General features: G+C 41.3%; 1 protein-coding gene across 2 annotated transcripts in view; it reads right to left on the bottom strand.

Annotated features, from left to right (window-relative positions):
- NTM (neurotrimin) overlaps nt 1-26209 on the bottom strand; it is a 939421-nt gene that overhangs the window by 853507 nt on the left and 59705 nt on the right. The window lies entirely within an intron of this gene.

Raw genomic sequence — 26209 nt, forward strand, 5'->3', positions numbered from 1 at the left:
GTCTGCACTAAAAGACAAGGATATGGGGCTTTCAGGAATCTCAGAGGGGCTAGGCTCACACTAAGGACTGTAACTATCCAGGGGGTCTTGGGAAAACAAAGAAGCCCCTCGAGCCTCAGTGTCTTCACAGAAATGAAAATGAAAGTCCATTTTAATAATAGCTTCCATTAGGGAACACTCTCTACACAGCAGATATTTTCCTACCTTATCACTTACCTTTACACGATTGAAAACAAGGTACTCCTCCCACCTTTCTACAAACAAGAACACATACTTCACCTGGTTCAGAAAGCTTCCTGCAAACCCATTTAAATTCAGTTCACAACTGGAAATGAGTAGCCCTCTGCAGAGATTCTGGGCTCAGGGAAGGGGAAAGTCTTTCTTCAAGTCACAAAAGGAGAAAGCCTTCAAAGCAGGGGACTCCCCCTGAGACCACCCATGCAAAGAATGGGGAATGCTCTGGGAAGAGCAAAGAATGTGTTCAAGCTAAGGCTTCTAAATCATGGAAGATCTTTGGGAGACAGTGGAGCCTGCAGATAGGGAGGCTGCCCCAGTGCTCCAGCAGGAAAGCAGCAGGCTGGGAGGCCAGGCTGCTGCCAACTGAATGAGTTTCTATTTCTCAGCTCATTAAGCTCAGAAAACTCCAAACATTCAGAAGACTTTAACAGTGATAAAATAGCATCTAGCCTGCCGTGCCTCTGGCCCCATCCCTTCCAAATGAGGTTCTTCCCCACTTCCAAATCTAGGGATCCCAAATTACCTCTGACTATGAGAAGAAAGGATGAGAAGGAAATGGGGCAACAGCACCAAAGCCCAGGTAAGTGTCTTTGTGGTGGGTGCTGTAAGCTTTGCTGTGAGCCATCCTAGAGAGGTTGAGACCCTGGGTTCTTCACTATCCTAAAGCCATATACCCATCCCTCCCTCCACCACCACCAGAGTGGAGCCCACTGGTGTCACATTCAGATAACCCAAGTGGTCGTTTATGGGCCTCTGTGCCGCTGTTGAACCTCACACTCCTCTTCATGCACACTGTGGCCAGAATCTGCTTTCTAACACTTGGTGACCACAGTGTCCCCAGATCACACAATAGTGATGCTTCCCATCCTCTCCAGCTTCAGTCTCAGAGCCCTTCGTAATCTGGTCCACCCTCCCCAAGCACATGGATCTCATGTTCTTTCCCCCCAAATACCTTTTGTCCCAGTCAAACCTGCCTCTGTAAAAAGGTCCAGCTGCATGTGCCCATTTCTGCATCTGGACATACAAGTCCCTTGGCCTGGCCTAGTATCCCTCTGCCCACACCAAGTCTTGTGTGGTCTCATCCTTCCAGCCTGAGCCCATAGCCTCTCTCCTTAGCAAAACCTTCCCTGAAACTTCAGCCTACGATGATTTCCCTCTCCTCTTACTCCTCATATATTATTTTCTGCACTGCATAATTAGCACCTGATAGTATGCTGTCTTCTTCTCTAATTATCTGTACCAAGTTATGTACTCCTTAAAAATATCTGCAGAAAATACTCATCTATAAAACTCTTGTCTTGTGCATCTGCTTGGTTTTCCTACCTAGATTGAAAATCCATACTTTCATACTGTGTATGTCTCCCCAAGTCCCATTTGGGATTAGGCATAGAGTTGGCACTCAATACATGCTTATAATAAAATTTTGGTTAATTTATTTTTCTTTCTCTACATAGATATCTTCTTCCCCTAATTCTATAAACAGAAGAAAAGGATTTTATTATATCCAATTTATAATATATAGAAAAAGTTTGAATGATTTTTTGAAGATGACTAATACAGATTGATTTCTATGTATAGAGACTACATCCTAATCTACCCAAGGGAGTTTCTGGACACCAGAAGAACTCTATTGTGTTGTGTCATCTCCTTTGCATTCCTAAATGCTGCAAAGAAGCGTTTATTCTTTTGACAAACATTGCTGAGTCATCTTCTATAATGGTTTTCAACCCTGGATAAATATTTGAGCTTTAAAAAAATGTTTTTTTACATTTATTTATTTTTGAGAGACAGAAACAGAGCACGAGTGGGGGAGGGGGAGAGAGAGAGGCAGACACAGAATCCAAATCAGGCTCCAGGCTCTGAACTGTCATCACAGAGCCCAAAGCTGGGCTTGAACCCACAAACTGTGAGATCATGACCTGAGCTGAAGTGGGATGCTCAACTGACTGGACCACCCAGGTGCCCCAATATTTGAGCTTTAAAAAAATCAGGACCTTATACTCAAAGATTCTAACTTATTATCTGCAGGTAGGGCCCAAACACAGATATTTAAAAAGACCTCCAACTAACTCTAAGTTATAATTTCTATTAAGAACCACTGAAATATACAAAAAAAAAAAAAAAAAGAATAAATAAATAACAAAAAAACAAAGCAAAACCAAAAACAAGAGTACAGTCCAGGCCATGAGATGGTCATGGCCCATTAAGAGAGAGGGATGGGTAGCACCAACATTATGATAAATTTTCTAAGGCCAGTACAAGGTGTCATGGCTATGTGGGTAGTCCTACCTCCCAGGTTAGCGATTTGGGAGAGGCTTCTTGGAGGTAAAACCAAAACCTGCCTTGGAATCTGACAGAGTAGGAATTAATTAAATGAAAAATGGAGGAGGGTTCTAGGTAGCATGGCCCAGAATGAGGTGAGAGGCAGCTAGGAGTGGCATGGGTAGGTTGCTATGACTGAGTTCTGGCCAACAGAACCCACAGGAACCATGCACCACTTTCAAGTCTGGCCCATGAGCTTCTCAGTGTGAATCCTTCCCCTTATATGTAAAAACCTGGTTTTCTTCTCCATCTACTGGATGGATGGAAAGCAATCTGAGGACTGAGAGAGGAGTTAGCAGAGACAAGGAGGTGCTGGGGTACTTGGGAAGACTGTTCCACATGGCATTTTAGCTTTTGAGAAAGTTTTTTGAGGGACCACATAAGTGTGGCAACTTTAAACAAAGTAGCTTACTCTGAGGTCTATAAGAAAGGAGGAGAAAAGATGTTAAGACCTCCAGCTGTGGCCCTAGAACAGTGACTCTCTCAAGAAGTGATGATACCCTACCTATGCATACCTGGATGTCTGGGATTTCAGGTCTCCAAACCCAATGCTAGTTTGAGTAAATGCAGAGGAAGTGTGTAGAACTGAATGGGTTCAGTGAGTAGACAGGAGCCATCTTGCCCTGACTCATGCATCTGGCAACCAGGGTTAAGTGATGGCGCAGCCCTGTTTGTTGGGACAAGCTTTCCCACACTCAGATCATATGCGTGAGATACGCGGGAATTCCAAAGACGTTGCTGTCCCTCCCGGGGAGTATGTGATTGGCCAGATCACCAGGGCCCCTGCTGATTCTGTGCACACACGCGCTCACGTACAGATGCTCCTCTGAAGGGTCAGCTCATGGAAATTACCACAAGGACAGAGAGAAAGTGCGACTTAATTAGGAAAGGAGAGAGGGTGTGATTGCAAAAGATGAAGGAGATGAAGATCTGGGCGATGCTGAAGCTGCCAGCTGGCTGTGCATTTACCTCATGCTTTCTCTTTCCTGCAATGATAGCCCCCTATAGGCAAGGCTACAGAGAGGAAAAGCATGCTGTAAAGGAATACTTACTGCCCCCCAAATACTGGCCCAGGCTCTGCAACAAGCTTGCTGTGTGATCTTAGGCAAGTCCGTCATTAATCCGGGCTTCTGCTCGCCTTTGCAAAATGAGGAAGCTGGACTCTAATTATCTAGTCTAGGGCCCCTTCCCAGTCTATAAATGAGAAATGCAAGTCCCAGTGTCCGTCCACTGGAGCCCACTAGGGAGGCTCCCCCAGGCTCCTCTCACCCATACTTGCCCAGCAAACAGCATCTCCTGGGCTGTCCTTCCTCTGTTGCTAATCTCATGCCTGAGTTACTGCACGGCAGCTCCATTACCAACAACAGTGTCTGTGCTGATGAGAAAAAAATAAATGTAAGCACCTAATCTGACTGCACCGATTTATAACTCAGAGCCCCCAAGACTCTCCCTCCTTCCCTTCCCTGAGATCGCCTATTGTAGTCCTTTGTTTGCCAAATGCTTCCTGTTCACTACAATGCTCTGTCTCCCTTCTTTTTTGTATCTGTGCATTGTGGGCCCTGCTACTATGCCCTGGAGGGTTCATGGAGAAGGAATAAGAACTTTCTCCCAAGCAGAAGCAGGGTCTGAGAAGAGACGTCCCCAGCAAGATTCCCCGAAATAACTATGGCCACCAGGTCTCCAGCTCTGTTGTGGTCCAGTCCAGTTTAGGTCAAAGGCATTATCATTTAGTGGCTTTTTTCATGAGACTTGGGGTCACTAGCATCACAGTCCTGTTGGCTGGGGGCACAGCAGGAAACTTCAGGCCTGAATGGAAAGGCTGTGAGAGGGCCATCTCAGGGACAGGTGTGATAAGAAATACATTTGATCATTGTCTCAGTTCCAGGTGCAGACCCCCTCAAACCACAGGAATTTTATGAATGAGAGAAGTGTCATTCATAAGAAGCCCCTATTTGATAGCAATGAGGGTGCTCATATACCAATGTGACTTAGGCTGTGGCCTCCAGATAACATCAGGATGGGGCTGGTCACTAGCAAGAACAGGTGATTGAGAAGTCTTGAACTTTCAGCACCACCCATTGACTTCTGGGGAAGGGAAGGAGGAGGCTGCCGATTAAGCTTTATAAAAATTCTCGAAGGAGATTTGATGAGCTCTGGGTTGGTGAATGCATCCATCTGCCGAGAGGATGGCACATGCCAGTTTCTCAGGGACTGAAGTTCCTGCACTTGGGATCCTTCTGGACCTCCTCTATGTACCTCTGTGTCTGGCTGTTCACTGTATCCTTTACAACATTCTTTATAATAAACTGTTAATTTCAAGTAAATATTTCTCTGAGTTCTATAAGCTACTCTAGCAAATTGATTGTACCCGATGGGGAGGTCACGGGAACCACCAATTTAGGGCAGTCAGTGAGAAGCACAGGTGAATCCTGGATCTAGGTTTGGTGTATGAAGTTGGGGCAGCCTTGTGGGACTGAGCCCTGTACCTGTGGGAACTGATACTCTCTCTGGAGAGGTGTCATCAAAATGGAGTTAAATTGTAGGACCCCAGTCAGAGTCCACTGAGAATTGGAGAATTGTGTGGTGGTGTTGTAAAGCACACATGGGAACAGGCAAAAGGCTTCTCTGGCTCAAGGCACTGCTTTTTCTTCCACATGGCTTGAACAACAGTTAGAACTACACAGCAAAGACAAAACTGCAAGTGTGGCTTCTTCTGCTGGTTTCCTTGTGAGTGAGGGCTCTTGTCAGCACCTGGAAGGTCTTCCTGTTCCCCAGAGAGGGGAGAATCCACCTTCTTTCCTTGGTTTCAGATTCTACCACCTCACGCCGGAAATATCATGCCTAGAGGCACAGGAAGGACTGCACCACATACACAGGTATATATTCTAGGGACATGGCTTTCTCCTGCTGTCCCTCTTCACACTAGAAGCTGGTGTTTGTGAGGCAGGGACAGCATGCCAAGTGAGCACAAGCCCAGGTGTATAGAAGAGTTCTCAGGGTAGAGGTCAGACTGTCCAGGAGAGACTGAGGGGAAAGTGATACAGCAGTGACTGGCTATTCCACCACCAGGCTCCTCACTCAGGGTTCAAATGGCATAAAGACAGCATGAACTGGGGGAGGGTCAAGTGCAGAGCAGTCCCCCGATCTGCTTCCTCATCAGAAACTAGCCTCTTAAACTCTAAGATTTGGCACTCTGCAAGGGCTATGAAATCCACATCTGTAATCTCAAATCAGGAGATACTGCAAGCAAGAGTGACCTGACTTTACCAGCCAACAGGACATAGTCTGGCTATGGTCACCGAGTCAGGCTGTGTGACCTGATGCACCACAAAGTGGGGATGCAGCAGCCTGAGAATCAGGATGGTCCAAGTTTCTATGTTCTCTCGTATTTGCTTTCTAGTATTTACCATAAATGGGTATAAAATCTAACTGCCCGAGACACAAAGGTTCAAGGAGAATAAGTGAAGTACAGACACAGGAGTGCCAGGTTGGGCTCCCTCCTCATCCTCATTGCCCAAATGCAGCTTCATTTCAGGTCCCTGCTCTGGAGGCCCAAACTGAGATTCAAAATCTCATAATGAAACATCTGTCTTTCACTACCCCTCCCTTCCCCCAACTCATCCAATTACCACATCTAACATTATCCATCATTTCGTCTTTGTGGCAGCAAGAATCGAAGAGCAGACGGGGGAAATTAATAATAATTGCAGTGTCAAGGCGCAGGATGCAATCAGAATTCAACGTAGAAGCAAATACAAATACAAACAAACCATATTTATTCTTCTGAAAGATTGCTCAATTCTCCCTCCCTCTCTCCCCCAAGAGCAGCCAATGGCAGCGCTCAGGAAAGAGATGCATTGGTGTTAATGTGGGGATTAGGAATTGATTCTTTAGCCCAGCCTGCACAACCACAGGGAGTGCTCAAATTGAAATTGGAGTAGGGATCTGAGAACCTCTGAAGATAACCAAAATCGCCAGGGCCACATGGGAAGCAAAGGAAAAAGACATCCTTTAATTCAATGGTAAGTACATGAACTCTGAAAAGATAAAATGACAAACCGAAGCATAGACCCAAGGAAAAGCCAAGAAAAGAAGGAACTACCCCCAACTTTCACCTTTAGGGGTCTAAGAAGCAAGTTAGGGGATCCATAACCATCTTTGGTCATGCCCACACCAAGCTGTAATATTCACATATTCACAATTCATGAAAATTATCACAAAATGAGAATATGCATCCACGTGCAAACACAAATAACTCAACAATCCATGTTTAGGAGAGGGGAGCTTTAGTATGGATCGTATAAAATGGCAGGATATTTAAAGCAAAAATAATTATTTTGGGCTTTGGTGTGCATTACACATTCATATTTATATCCTGTGACTTCCTTTCCTTCCTGGCATTATTTTTAGTTAAGCTAGTACTTAAATGCATTTGCTTTCCATCATCTTCTCTGCCCTCAGCCCATTCAGACGTGGTTACTGACTTCTGTCAGTTTCACCAGCATGCCCTAGACAGATGGGAAGGTCTGAAGTGGAGCTAACCTGATTGGAAACCCACCTTTGTCTGTTACTATCACCATGATTTTAGACAATGTACTTATCCTGTCCAAGTCTAGGTTTAGGAATAGTATCCACTTCTAAGAACTTTTTTGAGGAATACCTGAGAAAATGAATATGATGTATTTAGGATGGTGCTTGGCACATAGTAGGTGTTCAAGACAGGTAGCAACATACAACCTAAAAAGAAACCTGGATCCCCTCACAGCCAGGTGCAATATGCTGTTTCAGGATCTCAGTGGAAATGAATATAGGCATAATTAAAGGGGAAGACAGAGAGGTTATAGCATGTATTACACAGTGAAATGTCCTTAAAAATCCTCACCACATATTATTTTTCCTCAGAAGTTTCACACTCATGGCACCTACTAGCCTTCAAATGCTTTCTCCACTATCAAATGTATGCCATCCCTCCTACCAAACAAAGCTCATAGTCCTGCAGCTGGAAGCTTCCGGCCGTGCATAATAATCTCTGGGACAGCTTTTCATGTCAGAAGCAGTGCAGCTGTAATTCTGGTCAGTAACACTCACCCTCCTGCCACATAGCTAATGGGTACAAAGAGTCCAGCATTATACCACCATGTAGTAGGTGCTCAAAGGATGGTAGGCATATGTAACATGCATTAAGAGTCTGGAAAAGTTTCTCCCATGCACGTGCTCTGTAAATGTCACATCCATTCTTTCTTCTATATCCTCATACCCTAATCTAGCCCAATGAAGGAACTGCTCTGGGAGTAGACAGGGTTTAAAATGAATTGCTCTGTGTTAAGTTGTTAGAAGGTGCCTGAGAGCCTTGCACATCCATATAAGCCCACATATTAGGCCTTCCTCTAACTTCCACCTTCATGGCCTAGATTGCATAAGAAACTGCAGGTGTTGGGGACCTGTCATAACCCCTCAAATGTATAGAGTCCAGATAATCAGTGCCACCTTCTAAGGTTATGCTATAAATAGATTTTCTAAAACCAAACGACTAGTATCTGTATTCAAGTTGCTGACCCTATGCATTGAATTAGACCTCAGTGGTTTTTAAAGTTAGCCATAATTAAATCTGAATTTTCCACATGCCTTTAAATACAATAAGGCTGTGTGCTGTGATGTTCCCCAGCCAAATTTCAGCTTAGGTCCCTGTCACAACTGAGACCTATTCAAATTACAACACATTTCTTGGGAAGCACATTTCTCTGGATAACAGTAAAAATGAAGGCCCCAAAGTGTGCTGAGCATGTAATTAGTCATCCAGGTCTTAAAAACTGCATTAACCACAGAAAATCCTATGTAGTCAGCACTAGCCATTGATACACGTACTTAGACTTGATTTCATCCCAAACCCTGAATCAGAGAAGTATGTATGACTTGAGGAAGGCTCTGGGTGGACACAGGGTGGTCCGGTGCTACAAGAGAGGCTATAAAACACTTGCTTCATTTGGCTCCAGAGGCTCTGGATTTCCACAGTGAAGGAGAGGAAGGTGAATGAATGTATGCCTGGATGTAATGGTTGGAGTAAAGCATTTTACATGAAGAATTAATATTAAATATATATATATTTGCTTACTAGTAGAGTCTTCTTCTCTACTTGGGATCAAAGAAGAGAGAAAGAGCAAAATTTGAGTCCAGGAATGTGAGGATACTTTCTTGGAAGTTCTAAAAGGGAGAGAATGTAAAATTTGAAAGGAGGAGAACAGCTGAGAAGGGTGAACAGGGACAATGCAAAGGCTGGTTCTCAGTAGAAATTCTGCAGATTGGAGAATTTGGGAAACAGTTGTAAGGCTGAGCAGAACTTACAAAGTTCTGTTGGAGTAAAAACTGTATTTAAAGGGGTGCCTGGGTGGCTCAGTCAGTTAAGCATCTGACTCTTTATTTCAACTCAGGCCATGATCTCATGTTTCATGGGATTGAGCCATGAGTCAGGCTCCATCTGATAGCATGGATCCTCCTTGGGATTCTCCATCTCCCTCTTTCTCTGCCCCTCCGTTGCTATATATTTCACTCAAATAAATAAATAAGGTTTTAAAAACCTGTATTTAAGAAAAGAAAATTCTAATGGACTTATACTACCAAACTGTAGAAGAGGATCAAGTAAAGGTTGAGAAATCTCTTTTTATTTTTAATATTTATTTATTTCTGGGAGAATGCAAGATGGGGAGGGACAGAGAGATAGGCTGACAGAGGATCTGAAGCAGGCTCTGTGCTGACAGCAGAGAGCTCAATGCAGGGCTTGAACTCACAAACTGAGAGATCATGACTGGAACCAAAAAAGTTGGATGTTCAACTGACTGAGCTGTCCAAATGCCCCAAGAAATCTCTTAAGTGTAAGATAGCCCTTCCTTCATGAGGCTTGAAGAGTCTTAAACTGAATATTTGGAAACTCAGAATTATTGTTGAAAATGAGCAGGAGTGATCTGAAAAACTCATTAAGTTTTATCTTGTAAGATAGGTCAATCTAGATTTGGGGTCTTTTTCTATAAATAGACAGGTAGTAAATATTTTAGGCGTGGTGGACCATAAAGTCATTGTCACAATTACTAAAATCTGTCATTATAGGGAAAAACAACCATGGACAATACGTCAGCTAATAAACCTAGCTATATTCCCATGAAACTTTTCTTTTTCTTCCTAAAATAAATGACAGACTGGATTTGACCACTGGGCCTTAGTTTGCCAACCCCTGAACAGAAAAAAAAAAAAAATTGGGCTTATAATAATTTGTATGTTGTCCCTGAAAAGCAAAGGAGGTCGGATGGTATATGTAAGTCTCATCTTGCATGACTTGTTAATTGACCTTGCCTGTCAATGGTGTAAGTTTACACCATTACACCCCTCAACAACTCCCATCTATTTATAGCCTACTCACACACTTTGGAGTTGATTGCCATATGCCATGCCTGCCCTCAAAGATCAGCTCCCTTGTGATGCTCCACAACGACACCCCTGGTTCAACAAAGAGACCTACCCAATTCTAGAAATATCACCCCAGGCTTAAGATTGTTCCCTCTGCTTTCTTAACCTATCTCCCCAACTACATATAAATTTTCTTTTTCTCATTCATTGACTTGGATGAAGCTCTGTGCTTCCCATGGTGACCATTGAGAACTGAATGAATCTCAAAATCTGATCGAGCTAATGTGTCAGTGGGTGCTAATGGTTTAATGCTGGAACTTTCAAACTGCTCTATAAATACCCTTAGGGGCACAAGCCAATGTGTCAAGATAAACATACTGCAAGAGAGATATAATGCAGCCTTCAGAAACATACACTTATTTGAATAATTTTGTAAGAAAGCTAAACATTATAGCAAATTCAAAACATAATTAAGACATGGCTAGAACATGAATATAATACAAATAGTAAGTATTAATAATTAATTTTAGTTTTTGAGCTTGCTGCTGACCACTTTGTGCTATGACTCCAGATTGCTAGGGATGTGTATTAACTCTTATTTCTCATTAGGGATGAATATAAAGTTTGAAAAGCACTGTCTTGTTATGCATCTTTCCTGCTTTGATAAGTAAATCAAGGTCAAATATAATTTACCACAATTTCTCATCCTCCTTTCCAGAAGCATATTTATGCCCACATTTAGTCTTCCCTTACATCTTTCCTCCAGTTTTAACTGATGAGCTACAGTTCTATTTAGGTCAAATGCCTCCACCTGTGTACTTGACTCTACCTTCTCCCATTTCTCTGTGGTTTTCTCCCTTTGGTCACCCCTAACTTATGCTGAAATTTCCACTTTCCCTATTCTTCTGGACCTATTGTAATCATAAACACATTCAGGTAATTACATAATGAATAATTGTCATCTTATGCCATGTATTCCTTTATAAACCAATCCTTCCCCTTCCTCAATCATTTGTCTCAAAACAGTAAAAACAATCAACTGACAAACAAAACAACCAAAAGAAGCACAAAAAATATAGTCTATGATCTCCCTCTCCCCTTCTCACATGCCAGTTATTCATCATTCCACTGCCATCTGGTTTTTATCCCCCTACTTTTCTCCCTCTCCCTCCCCTTTTTCTTCTTCTTCTCCTTTTTCTTCTTCTTCCTCTTCTTCCTCCTCCTACCTCCTCCTTTCCCTCCTCCTCTTCCTCTTCTTCTTCATCCTCCATTCTTTTGTCTACCTAAACATTGATGAGCATCAGGGTTCTACTTTTCTCTACACCATCCTCCTGGATGGGCTCAATATTCTCATAATTTTAATTACCTATTTTAGTAATGCATTGCTATGTAATAAATGCCTTAATACTCAACAAATTAATACTGCAAACATTTATTATTCTATGGTTTCTGTGGGTCAGGAATCAGAAAGAGACTTAGCTGAGTGCCTCTGACTCAAGATCTCTCATGAGGCTGTATTCAAGCTGTTGGGCAAGGGTGTGGTTTCACCAGAAGGCACAATTGGAGGAATGGGGGGAGAGGGGTCTTCTTCTCCTTCCAAGAGGGACTGATAAAGACATCCCCAGGTAGAAGACACAATACTATTATAACACAGTCTTGGAAGTGATATCCCATTACTTCTGCTGTAGTCTACTACAATTAGATACAATTAGAAGTCAATCCGTAAGTCCAGCCCACCTCAAGGGGAAGACATTACACAAGGTGTGAAGTCAGTAGATGGGAACCATTGGGGACCATCATGAAGACGGCCTACCATGCCACCTGTACACTGATGGTCCCATGTCTATGTCTGTATCTCTAGGTATTTCCAGTAAGTTTTATACTCATTGCTTGCAGGACAGCCCTTGTTGGATGACTCATAGGCATCTCAATCTCAATATATTCCAAAGAAAACTGAGGCTTTCCTCTATAAATATGACCTATTTTTTCCTATTCTCCAAATGTGGTACAACCACAAACCCAGGCATCTTAGCTAGAAGTCTAGAAGGCACACCTCACTTTCTACTCTTCTTTATCATATCATGGTATAATCAGTCTTTATTTCCAACCTGTTTCCCTTCTTTCCAACACCTTAGCACTAACAAAGTTGAGTTGCTCATTGTTTTTCACCTGGATTCCTGAAGCAAATCTAACTCATGAGCACTATAGCCTAAGTAACCCTCTCCAGCACACTGAATTTAGTAGGTGCTGTCAGGTTATGACAACAAGGATGGACACAGTAAAGGCTGAAATCTGCAATGCACACTCTGTCGTAGTGTTGTTGCTGCTGCCATCATTGTCAAGGATGATGATGATGATGATGATGGTAATGATAATACGTGATGAGTTACACAATCTCTACAATAAAATCTGAGGCTCAGTTTCAACTATGGATCCAAACAAGCTATATCTATATACTGAGATTTCAGCCCTTGTCAGAAATGCCAAAATCACGAGTTCCAATGTCACGTGTCATCATCTCTGTTTTTGCACCTGGATGCTCAGTAAAGGCTGAGTCCTCAAAATAAACTCTGTTTTTGAATGAGGAAATCATCACAGTATAATTGGGACTGCTGAAGAGCCTGGGATGTCATTCTAATTGAACACTATTCTGAAGTTTTCCCCAGTGATCTAAGAAGTGGTACATCTAATCAATCATCTAATCAATGATTTAATCATTGTTGATGTACCCTTACACAGAATCTCTATATATGTTTTCTCCTGGTTTCCAATTTTGTCCTGTTTCCTGTAAGGACACCAGCACTTCCTCAGAGGTGAATCAACTAAGTCATCACTACCAGCCCATGCTCAGCAGAGAGAGAACCATGCTGGAAAAGCTATGAGATAGATACTATCGCCCAGCAGTAGCAGCAGCCAACCCTATTCCTGCCTGTGAATTCAATGGACTTCCAAATGCAAAAAGACAGGTGGTGCCTTAGGACAAATTTAGCTGTGGCTGAGCTAGATCATGGATGGTTACTAGCATGAAAATTCATTCATATGACTTTGGAATATAATACCTGACACAAGATATATCGTGGCTGCCATGCTCCTATCCCAGATAAGGACACAACAGTAACAGATGGAGGAACAAGGCACTTATCTTGTTAGTTGATGGATTTATCTTTTTTCCTCTTTCCTACATATTCCATAGTGTTTAGTGAGTGGTGGTTTTTACCGTGCAGCATATGGAGAGTGAATTGATTTCTTTTCTCCCTACTTAATTCAATAAGAACCAGAGTGAAGGATAAACAGCTTGTTGTGCTAGAAAAATTTCCAAACAGTGAAGAAAACATCAAACTGCCTTTTCTTCTTTTAGTGGTTGGGATTTTAGTTCTGGGAAGCGTTCCTCCCTCAGCAGGAATGGAAATGAGGGTGCTTTGCGTGATTAGGATAATGGCACATTCATGGTCTCTGGGTTTTGGTTGAAGACAGCATCAGCTCATTCTAAGCGGATGGCCAATGAGAGTTGTGTTTAATCAGGGGAAGGGAGGCAATGTCCTGCAATCAAAATAATCTTGACATGACTACATGTCCTGAAGAACTGTGTTAAGTTCTACTTTCTTCCAATACCTCTCTAAAATAGCAGTAAAGAAAAAATCAGTATAGACAGATTAAACAAGAGAGAAAACATCAGCAGATGAAGTATGTTGACAAAATTGTATAGAATGGAGAGCAGATGAATGAATAGTAACTGATTTAGCCAAGCAAGGAAAGTTAAAACTGCAATGTCTGGATGGGAGAAGTAAGCTGATTCAGGCTGCGAACCTCTAGAAATACTCATCATATATTTATGGAGGCTGTGGTAATGGATCAGGCAGGAAACAAGGATACTGTTGAAAGTCTCTCTGAGGAAAGGTTACATTCCCTAAATCCTCTCTCAGACCAAGGAGCAAGACTTCTATCCTGGTAAGAGATGGAAAGCTTATTCTCTAGGGCAGTGATTTTTAAAAATGTGGTCCCCAAATCAATAGCATCAGTGTCACCTGGGAACTTGTTATAAGTGCAGATTCCCAGGCCCCACCCCAGAGTTATTGAATCAGAACATCTGTGCAATAGACCCAGCAATCTGCATCTTAACCAGCCCTGCAGGTAATCCTGATGCACGTTCAATAAGAGAACCAATCGGAGAGAAGGCACAGTAGAATTAGAGATAAGCAGGATTTAAGCAGATTGGAAGAGTCTCCTCTGAAAAAAATGCCCGCACAAGAATAGTGCAAAATTGTCAAGACTTTAGCGTTCCCCAACAAAATGTCTGGCTTCTCACCATTAGCTTACAATAAAGCCCCCTGGTCAGCTTGGTCACATATAAACTTCCAAAGAGCTTCTAAGCATTTACCTCTCAAAAACAAATACTAAGTGGAAAATAACAAAGGACTCTTGGAAATTAAAAATGTTTAGCTAAAAAAGAAATTAAGTAATATTAATTTTACACATAGCATGATAAAGTTGAGGAACTCTCCCAGAGAGTGGGACACAAATATAGAAAATAGAAACGGAAGAATATTTTTTAAAAAATACAAACTCCATTTAATGGGACATCCAGAAGGAAAAAGAGAAAAAAAAAGCAGAGAAAATTAAATAAATACCAAAATGTAAGTTTCCAAAACTAACTGAAAAGGAATTTAGCAAGTAGCCATGAGAACAAATTAAAAAAAAATAAAATAAAATAAAAATAAAAGCAAATTTCCACACCAAGCCACTGTATAAAGAAATTCCAAAATACCAGGGATAGAGAGAATTGCCTAAGACCTTCTTAGGAAAAAATATAGGTCACAGACAGAATCAGAAACCAGAGTGGCACATTTCTAAGCATCCCCCCTTGGAAGATACAGGATAATAAAGAAAATTGAGGTAAAGACTTTTTGAGGTAAGAATTCTATATCAAAGCAAACTAAGGATAATGTGTGACGAAAGACATATATTTTTTCAAACAAGCAAGTTGTCAACGTGTCCCTCAGGAAATAACTGACATCAAGAAAAAAGAACTCATAGTGTCCTAGAAACAGATATTCCAACCTGGGAGAGGGGCACCAGATGACTGTAATGGGGAATTTCTGGGTGAGAACTGTGAAGCAGGCATGCGGAGCACCCAGCTCAAACTGGATGAGGACAGTTGAGGGTTCTAGAAGACAGACTTTTAGATAAATACTACAAACAACAATAATGAGAAGCATTAGGCTACCTCATACTTGCAACTTTTATGCAGTGCAAGGGAAAAAATTCTGGAGAAAACAGGCATACACATACACACACACACACGCACACACACACACACACACACACACACACAATTAAGTTGCTCCAGAAAGTGGAACAAGCTGTCTAAGAAAGCAATGGAATCATGATTCACTTGATTTGACTTGCATTATATTGATAATTTGAATATTGACTATTGATTCAGCCAAAACTGTGATGTAAAACTACATGTTAAGAAAATATGAGAAGTAAATGTAATAGGGGGTATGTAAGAGTTGTAAAGCTACATTCTCTGTAGCAAATTAATATTTGGAATTTATAAAGTAGATTTACAATCATGCTATTTAGAAATCTGAAGATAAATACACAGAATGGCAGTTGAAGATGGCTGCCTATGGAGAATGGGATTCCTGGATGAGGACCGTGAGGCCATTTGTTTTGTTTTGTTTAGTTTTGTTTGAATTACACTTGCACTACTATTGGTATTTAATTATTTTGATAAAAAATAATATTCTTTTTTCAGTCATAGATTTGAGGTCCTTTGACCCCTAGCCCTAATTCTACTATGTCCCAGAGACGTGACCTTGAATAATTCATTAACCTCTTTTAAATAGGCCAAGAGTTTATCTCTTTGCATTCTCAATTCAATTGTCGCTTCCTCAAAAATGTCTTTTCTGTCACCCTCCGATATAAAACAGGCCCTATGTCAGTTTCTCTCACAGAAATTTGTTCTTCTTCTGAGCAATCATCACAATTTTTAATGAGAAAATTATTCATTTATTATCTGTCTCCCCCACTAGACTGCAGAGTCCATTGAGGTATGGGTCTTGGTTTTTTAACCATTATTTCCCCAGTGCCTAGCAGAAAATAAAGGAATGAATGAATTTGTCTACATACAACTTCATCCTAAGGACTATCTTCTTACATCAAAAATGACAGTTCTCTCCTTGTAGAGGAATTAAGTACTCCCCACCCCCACCACTACTATAGTGTTATTATTGGTAAAAATTCATAATGGTTAAAGAGGCCTTGGAAGTGCAGAGAGTGGAATCCTTCCCCTCTATGTAGGTTTAAAATCCCCTATAATCATCAAACATTTTTAAATTTTTAATTTTTTTGAGAGAGAGAGAGAGAGAGAGATCTTGCAAGAGAAGGAGAGGGGCAGAGAGAGAGACAGAGAGAGAGAGAGAGAGAGAGAGAGAGAATCTTAAGCAGGCTCCACACTCAGTGCAGAGCCCCATTTGGGGCTCAATCCCATGACCTTGGGATCATAACCTGAGCCAAAATCAAAGTCAGATGTTCAACTGACTGAGCCACCCAGTTGCCCCTAAACATTTTTAAAACAAATATTTTTAAAACTCTCAAATAAGAGTCATTAAGTGTAAAAGTGTTTCTTCCTTGAAATTTTATTTTGTAAGTCCCTTTCATCAACTCTTCTTCCATCACCCAAAACAAGAAAGTTCAAGAAAAAGTGGCTTGGGAGGTAGGGTGAAATGGGGGTGGTGGATGATGGGGAGAGGTAGGAGGTTATAGGGGTAGGAGGCAAGGAGATAGAGGGTTGTGGGGGTGGTGGGGAATTGTGGGTAGTGTTGGGGTGTGGTGGGAGAGCTGGGGAGAGAGCAGGGTCATGAGTGGGGGGGAAGAGGTAGGAGATGCTGCAGGGAAGAGGAGTTAGGGGTGGTGTGGGGGAGGTGGGGAATGGTGGGGAGTGTTGGGGTGTGGCGGGGGAGCTGGGAAATGAGAGGATTCAGGAGTGGGAAGGAGGAGGTGGGAGGTGCTGAGGGGGAGGAAGAGGTAGAGAGCAGTGTAGGGGAGATGGGATGCAGTGGAGTGTGGTGGGAAGGTGAGGAGTTGGTGGGGGGGCATTGTGGGAAGACGTAGGGCTCCAGGCTTTGTGTAACCTGGAGAAGATCACCTGTTCATCTGTGAAATGGACATATAAACCAACCTACTTCATCCAAATCTTAGGGTGGTTGTGAGAATCAAGTAAGATGAGAAGTATTTACTGAATTAACGTGTGGACTAATGTGTGGACAGCATGTGGCTGGGGGTAGTTCATGAGCACAAGAGTCACTGGTTTTCTTGAAACTCCATATTTATGGAGGGAGGCAGATAAGGAGATCATTAACCTCAATTTGTCTTTGCTTAGAGGTATCTTTTTTAACTTACCTGCCTGTCATTCTCCTCCACCTCCCACAAAGTTAAATGTGAATATATGAGAAGATGTAGGGGTGGAGCGTGTCTTGAACAAGAAAATATCAAGGGACATGTGCCTCAACCAGGGCAGTAGCCCTCACAGTGTTGGATGAATAACTCCACATCTGGATCCTCTTTTCTTTCTGTCCCCTCCCACCTCCCACAAAGCCCAAATGGGAAAGCCATACTCTTAGGGAGTGATTGCCATCAGGAAAGCTGCAGTGCTGAGTGTAGCTGAGGAGTGGCTATAAAAACAGACAGGTACCACTGATAAACAGCAAAAGGCAAACATAATCAAGACCATGGGGATTTTTGCAGGTCTCTGCGATACTTTGCACTGAGCTGCTACGAATCAAGCTACCATGAATCACCATAGCCTATCTCCCTGCAGCTTGTAGGAGACTGCAGTATACCTCAGGGGACAGCGCAGTGGATAGGGAAATCCCGACTGGGATCCAGCAATGGGTTTAGGAGGCCTGTGGGGAGACAGACTATTAGGGTGGCAACCTGCAGGATCCTGCTGAGAGACAGCATTCTGGGGGAGGCAGGTTATTCAGGGCTTGGGGCCCAGTAAGGCCCCCAGGGCTGTAAACTGCAGGGAAGATATCTAACAGAGGAAAATGGGCAGGGTGCGCCATGGGGCCCAGGACCTGTCAGCTCCAATCCTGCCATCTGAGCGCTGTGATAAGGTACAGGACAGATGTCTTGCTGAAGAAGAACCATTTAGTCCCAATGAACTTGCTGCTTCCCTTTTCTGTAATCAGTCTGGATCTTTGCCCACTGTCACTCTCAAATTGCTCAAGGCTTTCTGTCTTCTGGATCACAGCTATATGTTGTCCTGTGTAGCCTGGGAGTAAAACCCTGGATTCCAGTCCCTCCTCTGCTGTTAATTGACTTGGCAGCCCAGAGGAAGTCAGTCTTCTTACCTATCTGGGGCTCAGGTGTTTTGTAGTTTTGGTGTTCCAGACACATCCTCCCATCACAGGCTTTCTGTAGCTCTTTCAGTCTGGATTATTCCCTCTCCACCATTCACACCCCCAACCCTTAGATTTTAGATTTTAATGTAATTTCCTCGAAAACCCTTTCCTATGCCCTTTACATGGTTGGGAATCCCTGTGTATATTCTCCTAGCACATTACATTTTTGAATTGTTGTATTTACTGCAATTTTAATTAAATCATTCCTTATGGCTAGGCTCTGCACATCTAGAGTCTGTATGACTAAGCCTGACTGACACTGCTGCACGTCCAGGGCCCAGCACAGTGAAAGGCACTCCACAAATAAATGGAATGAATGATTGAATGAATGCATGAGTAGCTAGCAAATACCTTTTGAGCACAACTTAAGTGTTTCACACTATACTAGCTAGCGGAGGCATAGTGAACAAGATACCATCCCCATCCTTCAGAAATTCAAATAACATTTGAGGCAGACTGAGAAGTAAACCAACAGTGGCCCTGTCAGTGCCATGATCAGTGTAAGATCAGAGTGCCTGGGGACACATTGGAGAGAAATGCGACCTATTTCTGGAAATGAGGATAGGTTTATGACATGAATTCATAATTGTATTATAAATCCTACTGAATAAGTACATTAGAGAAATACTGTGTGGGGGGAAAAAAAAACCCTGGTGGTACAGAGAGTAGGCAAAATGCATTTTTCAGCATTTCTTTCATGAAAGACCCCTAGTTTGATAAATGTTCACATAGCATGTATGGAAATACCAGAGTTGCCAATTCAAGTGTCTTTAGTGTTCCCTATTTTTTTTTATTTGTTTCAACATTCCTGTTTAAGTATACAGCTTACTTATTTTGTGTTACTTTGCGCCCTTGTTATTCATATTTTTTTCATAACTGTAATTATCATTATAATTACAGATGTTACAGATTATTACTCTAAAAAGTAATGATGTCCAGGGGCGCCTGGGTGGCTCAGTCAGTTGAGCGTCTGACTCCAGTTCAGGTCATGGTCTCACAGCTTATGAATTTGAGCCCCGCATTGGGCTCTGTGCTGACAGCTTGGAGCCTGGAGCCTGCTTCAGATTTTGTGTCTCCCTCTCTCTCTCTGCCCCTCCCCTGCTCACACTCTGTCTGTCTCTCTCAAAAAATAAATAAACATTAAAAATTTTTTTTAAAAGTAATGATGTCCAAAATCTGAGCTCATGAATGACTTGTGAAAATACTTTGGACACTTACTGAATTCTTACAACATCCCAGCAAAACTAGTAACCTATCCCTATTTACAGATAAGAATCTGAGGGTTATTTGGACCTTACCCATAACTTTGAAGTGAAAGAGAATCCAGGTGTTTTTTCCACCTGTCCAGTGCTCTTTGCACTCCTTTCTGAGGAGACTGTCTTCTCTTGTCCATCTCTCCACTATGTGGCTCAGGGAATCCATAGGTTTGTCTCCAGCTGTCCTCCTCAGCCATATAGAGTGTTACCATCACCTAGATCTTAAGTGAGAGCCCCTTGGCAAGAATACATCTATTTTTAAGACATCAAGATTGAGAATCACTTCAAGGAAGGAGTGATCTACTATGCCAACTCCTTCAAGAAAATTAAGTTTAACAAGGAATAGGAAGCTTAGTCAATGGTAAGATATGGTTTTCCAGTGGTCACAATAAAACCTGATTTGCAGTACACTGAGAAATAAGATTTGGAGACCCAATTTCAAGAAGTTTAGCTGTGGGGGTGCCTGGGTATCTCAGCTGGTTAACTGTCTGCTTTTAGCTCAGGTCTTGATCTCACGGTTCACAGGTTCAAGCCCCATGTCAGGCTCTGTGCTGACTGCTTGGAGCCTGGAGCCTGCTTTAGATTCTGTGTCTCCATCTCTCCCTGCCCCTCCCCTGTTTGTGTTCCCTCTCTCTCTCTCTCTCTTTCTCCCCCTCCCTCAAAAATAAATAAATACTTAAAAAATTAAAGAAGTCAGCTGTGAATCAAAGTGAATCTGGGATGTGTGCAGAACATTGATGGACAGGGTGCATGGAGGTGAGGTCTAATCCTATTCATGATGAATTAATAATTTAAACTATAAATCTTCAAATTTTCAGATTCATCTGCCTTGTAGTTTCCTGGGGAGCACAGTTCAAAAGTGCTAAAGACTGAAGGTAGCATTCTCCCAAAATTCATACATCGACACCTAATTCCTCATGTGATGGTATTCAGAGGTGGGGTCTCTGAGAGACATTAGGTGATGAGTGTGGAGCCATCGTCAAAGAAATTAGTGTCCTTATCAAGGGACTCCAGGGAGCTCCCTTGCCCCTTCAGCCACACAAGGACACAGTGAGAGGATGGTTATCTGTGAACCAAGAAGTGAGCCCTCACCAGACACTGAATCTGCTAGACCCTGATCTTAAACTTCTACCTTCCAGGACTCCAAGAAATAAATTTCTGTTGTTTAAAAACCATTCAGTCTATAGTATTCTGTTATAGCAACCTGAATGGATGAAGGCAAAAGGGTCTCCCTAAAAATAAGTATTGAGCATTTTCCTCTTTCTTGTTTCTGGATCTAAGAAGATAAACTGAGAAGCTATAACTTTCAAGACATTCTAACTTGTCTGCTAGATCTTTGTTGAAAGATTCACATTTTTTTATACCAGAAATTCATTTGGTTTGTTTTGGAGACTATGAAATGACCTTTCTTACAGTTACCAAAACAAATCAAAATAAAACACAACACAACAAACAAAAAATAAATTAGATACCTTGACCTCAGATACCAGTCTTCTGCTTCAGAACTAGACAAGCTGGTGAGACCCCTACTACCCTCATTTTATCCTAGACACAACCTGAACTCAGGGAAGGCTAAATATCTAGTTTATTCAAGGTCAAAGTCTTTCTCCTCCCTGGTAAGCACCCACCACCAGTCCTGCTGCCTTCCTCCCTCTCCACCTCTGAAGGTCAAAGGGGTAAAGACCAACTTGGGGGAAGATAATAGAGTGACAGCACCTCATAAAAGGGAAATATAAGGATCAAGGCACAGTGCTGCTGGCCAGATTAGGTGCTTCTGTCGATATGGTGAGGAAGAGTAATGTTGACCCTGTGAACTCAATTTGCTTCACTGCTTTACACTTAAGAAAATATTCCAGTTCTTCCTCTGCCTTTTGTGCCCCAAGAAAGCCCAATGGCTGCAGCTCTCTGCAACCTGCCACCTGCCTACTAATTTAGTCGTTGAGCAGGGAAGCCTTGTTCTGACAGGTGGGCCTTCTGACAAGGGGAGAATGGATATCAGGGTCTCTGGCCTTTGGGCCCAAGCCCAGGCTGATTTCATTTCAGATTAAGAGCCGCTGAAATGCAGCAATCGATAACTCAGCTCTTTTGTTTGCTTGTTTTTTCCAAGTCCCCAAAGAGATTAGATCTGATTTCTCAGACCTTTAGCAAATTTAATTGTTTTTTATTCACAGTTGCTCAATACAACTCTTTAGAAGCTGGGAGCAGAGAAATTCTCCCCCTGCATACTGGGTTACTTTGAGATAAAAAGCTAGAGCTCCTCAGGTGTGCTGAGGAACACAGGATTGCATTAGCATGGAGATGCACCTGCTTCCCGTGGCTCTTCATGGCTCACTGTCATCCCTCCTACCACTATCCTGTACAAATTTCTCCTCCTTACTCATAGGACCAGCAAAAAAATTAACTAATTAATTAATTAATTAATTAATTAAAAAATAAAAAGAACATGAAATCAAGAACTTGCACTCTTATTTTCCAGACTTCATCCTGACACCTGATCTGAAGGGAAAGATGACCTCTTAGCCAAACAGAGCCCTTCTTGGGATGAGGGGGGAGAAGACTATGGCTGCAGGACTCACAGGCCCTCAGGGATTACTTCCAAGAGGGTGATGCTCACAGTCTGTCAGCAGTAAAGGCCATTGGCCACCAACTCTGAGGCTGCCCCCACTGTGATCAGCCTTGATAGGGTCCCACTTAGTAAGAACCCAAATTTTCTGCATACACTTTACTGTCTTCACTGTTCCACTGTTTTCATCAACATTTTACTATTCCCAAGACTCTTGCCCAAGAAGATAAAAGTTTCAAATAACTGCAGGAACTTCCTGAAAGGTCTCTTAAGTCATCAGTAAAAAACACAAAAGGACAGATTCTACCCCAAGACTCTTTGTGTCTACCAACCCTAACCTATTATATTATGACCATTATGAACCATAATCAGCCCCTCCTTAGCTCTCACACTGAAAGAACCATGTAAAGCCAGACTTGGACATCTCAAAAAGTTGCTTAAATCTGCCCTTCTACCTCAGAAGCAGTAGGAAGACCATGTAGAGATGGTGTTCTCCTTGCCTCAGGAAATGATGAACATGGCTTTGCCTTATTAACAGGGTGTTTCAGTGATTTTGGAGGGGAACCAGTATTCAACCTTGTCTTCTATTAATGATACAAAGAGACAGCAGGCTTAAAATAGAGTAACTTGTGGTAAGGCTCATATCAGCAAACCAAGATTTAATATCTAACCTAATTGTAGTTTCAGCCTCTCCCAGGAATGCGACCTTTAACTAGTCAATCTGGACTTACCTGGTCCCCACTAGTGAAGTAATCTGCTTGATAGACTCCACCCTTCCCCCAAAGGAGGATGACCTTGACTGAAACAATCTATTCTACTAGCACCTTTCTTTTTCTCCCCCCCCATCTATAAATTATTGAATAAAGCCAGTTAGATCTTCAAATCCACTAAGTTGAAATTTTTAAAAACATATTTGGTGGCAGTGATGAGATCTGAAGTAGACTTTTGATGGCATTCAGGGACAATGAGAAACACAGACCTGGTTTCTGCAAACACTTTAGAGTTACCTGTCTTTCCCACCATTTCTGAAGGCTGTGAGCAAGTTTGTCTCAGTTCTGAGCTCTATTTTCTTTGTGTCAAGTGCCCAATATAATTGGTTTACCAGTCAGTTCCATGCTGGGGGCTTCTGGTAGTTGAGGCTACAGTTCTTGTTGAATTAGCAAAAAACCTCAGTCCTTGATCCTCTCCCAAGATCCACGTGGTAACTGCTTGTCAGTGGGAATTTGCAATTCCTCCATATACATGAAACCCCCAGTCCCAGGTGCCCATTTGTTGAAGTCACTTGATTCAATCTTTTCCCCAGTCCAAGGTTCCATGGTAAGAATAGTTGGTGGTGTGTAGAGGGTCTTCTCTTGGACAAAATGCAGTAACATCTCTTAGTTACTGCTGAAATATTAGGGTTTGCATGTTTGTTTGTCTTGATTTGTGTATATAAAGGTTACTGCTACTGGAACTCTCAAAAGCAGCTACAGAGCTGGTGAGCACATGTTTAAAAGCTGCTAGAGCTCTCACTGCCTAACCCAAATACTCCTATATTTAAAAAAGCTGGTCACCCACTGGGTTATATTGACACTAGGACACCTACCAACCTCAAGAAAATTTCTATGCAATGAAGTACACTGTGAAACATTACACATTTCCTTTCCACACTCAGTGGTTGATACCATTTAACTACTGCTTTGGCTGTGAAGGGAACAAAGGCTTAGCTAGCTAAATAACTAACTAGTTAAATAAATAAATGAATAAATAAATTAATTAATTAATTAATTAATTAAATAGGATACTTAAAATCCAAAGAGGTAAGCGTTCCACGCTGTAGTACTCCTGCTTATTTTATGTCTAAGAGCTACGGTACTGGAAGTTATAAATATCTATAAAAATGGCAAATTCTTACCAAAGACAATGCCATTATGGGAATATTCTAATTAGACAAGATCTTTTATTTAAGAAGGACATTTGACAGCAAGTGCTCCTAAATTAAACAAACAGAATGGGATAACTATTTTAATATCTAAGATTTAATTTAAAGCTGCCAAAAGGCCTCAAGATTCCAAAATAGCCTTATTGAAAGTTTCATTGCAAAAGTGTAATGAAAATTTAAAAATACAAAAGGTATCTAAGAGAACACCTAAGTCTCCCCCATTTACTCTCCTTCTTAGGGGTCTATCATTAAAATACTGATCCAGAAATCAATATCTCATTTGTATTTAACTGACACACTGGAAAAAAAGATTGTCCTAAAAGGTTTTGTGTAAATTCTTCAAGACCACCTTGAATGACTCCGTATCTATTGCCAAAGGAAGGCCCTGTCTGGGGCCTTCCCAAAGTTGATAAAACTCTGAGGGACTTTTTTGGTAAGCTGCTATGCTATTCCTTTAAACAAACAGGGGAAACTAAAATTATTCAAAACCATATAGGAATTTTGTTTTGTTTTGTTTTGTTTTGTTTTGTTTTGTTTTTGGCCTCCTCCTTTAAGCTAAATGTACCCAGAGGAAAAGACAAACCCTGTGAAACTTTTGTGAAAGGATTATCAAAAACATTCCAAAGACATAAAGCTCTAAATTCAGAACATAGAAATCTTCTGATTTCCATCTCAGTTGGAAATCTCCTTGGTGTGTGTATATGTGTGTATGAGTGTGTGTGTGTTTGTGTGTGTATACTCATACACACATATACATCTACACATATATTGTATACACACACACATATATATACACATACATAGATATGAGGATAATGTAGTTAGATGGGTAGATCAATCTATGACGTCATTTAGGTGGCAGCCTAATTTTTTGAGGAATTGAGAACTGTCCTCATCTTACAAATCTTTGCAAAACTAGAAATGCAGCTCTAGAGGCAGTTTGAAGCCCACCTATTCCTTTCTACCAATCCCCAAATTTCTCCTATATATCTCGAAAGATTTGTAAATGTTGGCCTTGGAAAACCAAAGCCCTGCTTGGTGGAACTTGCATTTTTCCCCTATACCTTTGATGTAAATGTTAATTCATATCTAGACTGTTTCTTCAAAGTATACACTTTGGGGAAGTAATTCTTATTAGAAGGAGAACAAAAAGGGAAAAGAACATTTGAAATTTAAATGACTGGAAAATCATGTATCTTCTCCACAAATATTAGTAGAAAGCTTTAGCCATCTAAGCAGGTGGCTTTAGCTTATTCCATATACCAGAAAAACAACTTTGGTCCAACTCCTTTTCTAACTAGTGACTTTTGTATCGTTGTACCTGATTCATAGCTAAAATTTTTAAATGGAAGCTATATGTCTGTATCTGTTTGTATGTATGTATGTATGTGTGTGTGTGTGTGTGTGTGTGCGCACGCGCGCACGCGTGTGTGTGGGTGTATACTACTCTAGATGTGTGATATTTTCTACCTCCAAATGGTATTACTAAAATTAATTTGTAAAAGAGCCGTATTTAATTGCTTTGAAGAGAAATAAGGGCTTATATGAATAAAGGATTCCTAAAACTCTCAAAAATATACTAGAAACTAACCTAAATGCTTTTCAAGCTCATGTGACCTGAAATAAACTTTGGCAAATATAAGCTAGTTTAAATTCATTAGATTGATTAAAATAGGCATGTCCTCAGAATCACCAGCATCATAATAATGCAACTTTATTCTACTTGAGTTTATGAGTCAAATAAATTTAAGTTATCTTTGTTACAAAAATTTATCAGTGAGAAAAATAGTTTGGGATGATGGCTAGCTTTATCTAATGTCTCATGAAGTTTTTGTGGCTAATCTAAACATAATCATTGAGAAAAAGTGTAAATAGATGTAAGTGGGATTAAACTTTTTAGGTGAACTTGTTAAATAGTTTCCCCAAATCTTTTTGATAACATGAAACCTTAAAGTTTTGTTAAGTTAAATTAAAATGATGCATACTCATTACATATCTATATCTTTCCAAATAAGATAAAATATTAAAACATTGATTACTGAACATAGGCTTATCTATTTTTTGTTTCCTTTTAGAAAATATACTTGGGTCTATTAATAAA

Source organism: Panthera pardus, unplaced genomic scaffold (genome assembly GCF_024362965.1).
Source record: "Panthera pardus isolate Hobbes unplaced genomic scaffold, ASM2436296v1 HiC_scaffold_12, whole genome shotgun sequence".
In the NCBI taxonomy this organism is placed as follows: domain Eukaryota; kingdom Metazoa; phylum Chordata; class Mammalia; order Carnivora; family Felidae; genus Panthera; species Panthera pardus.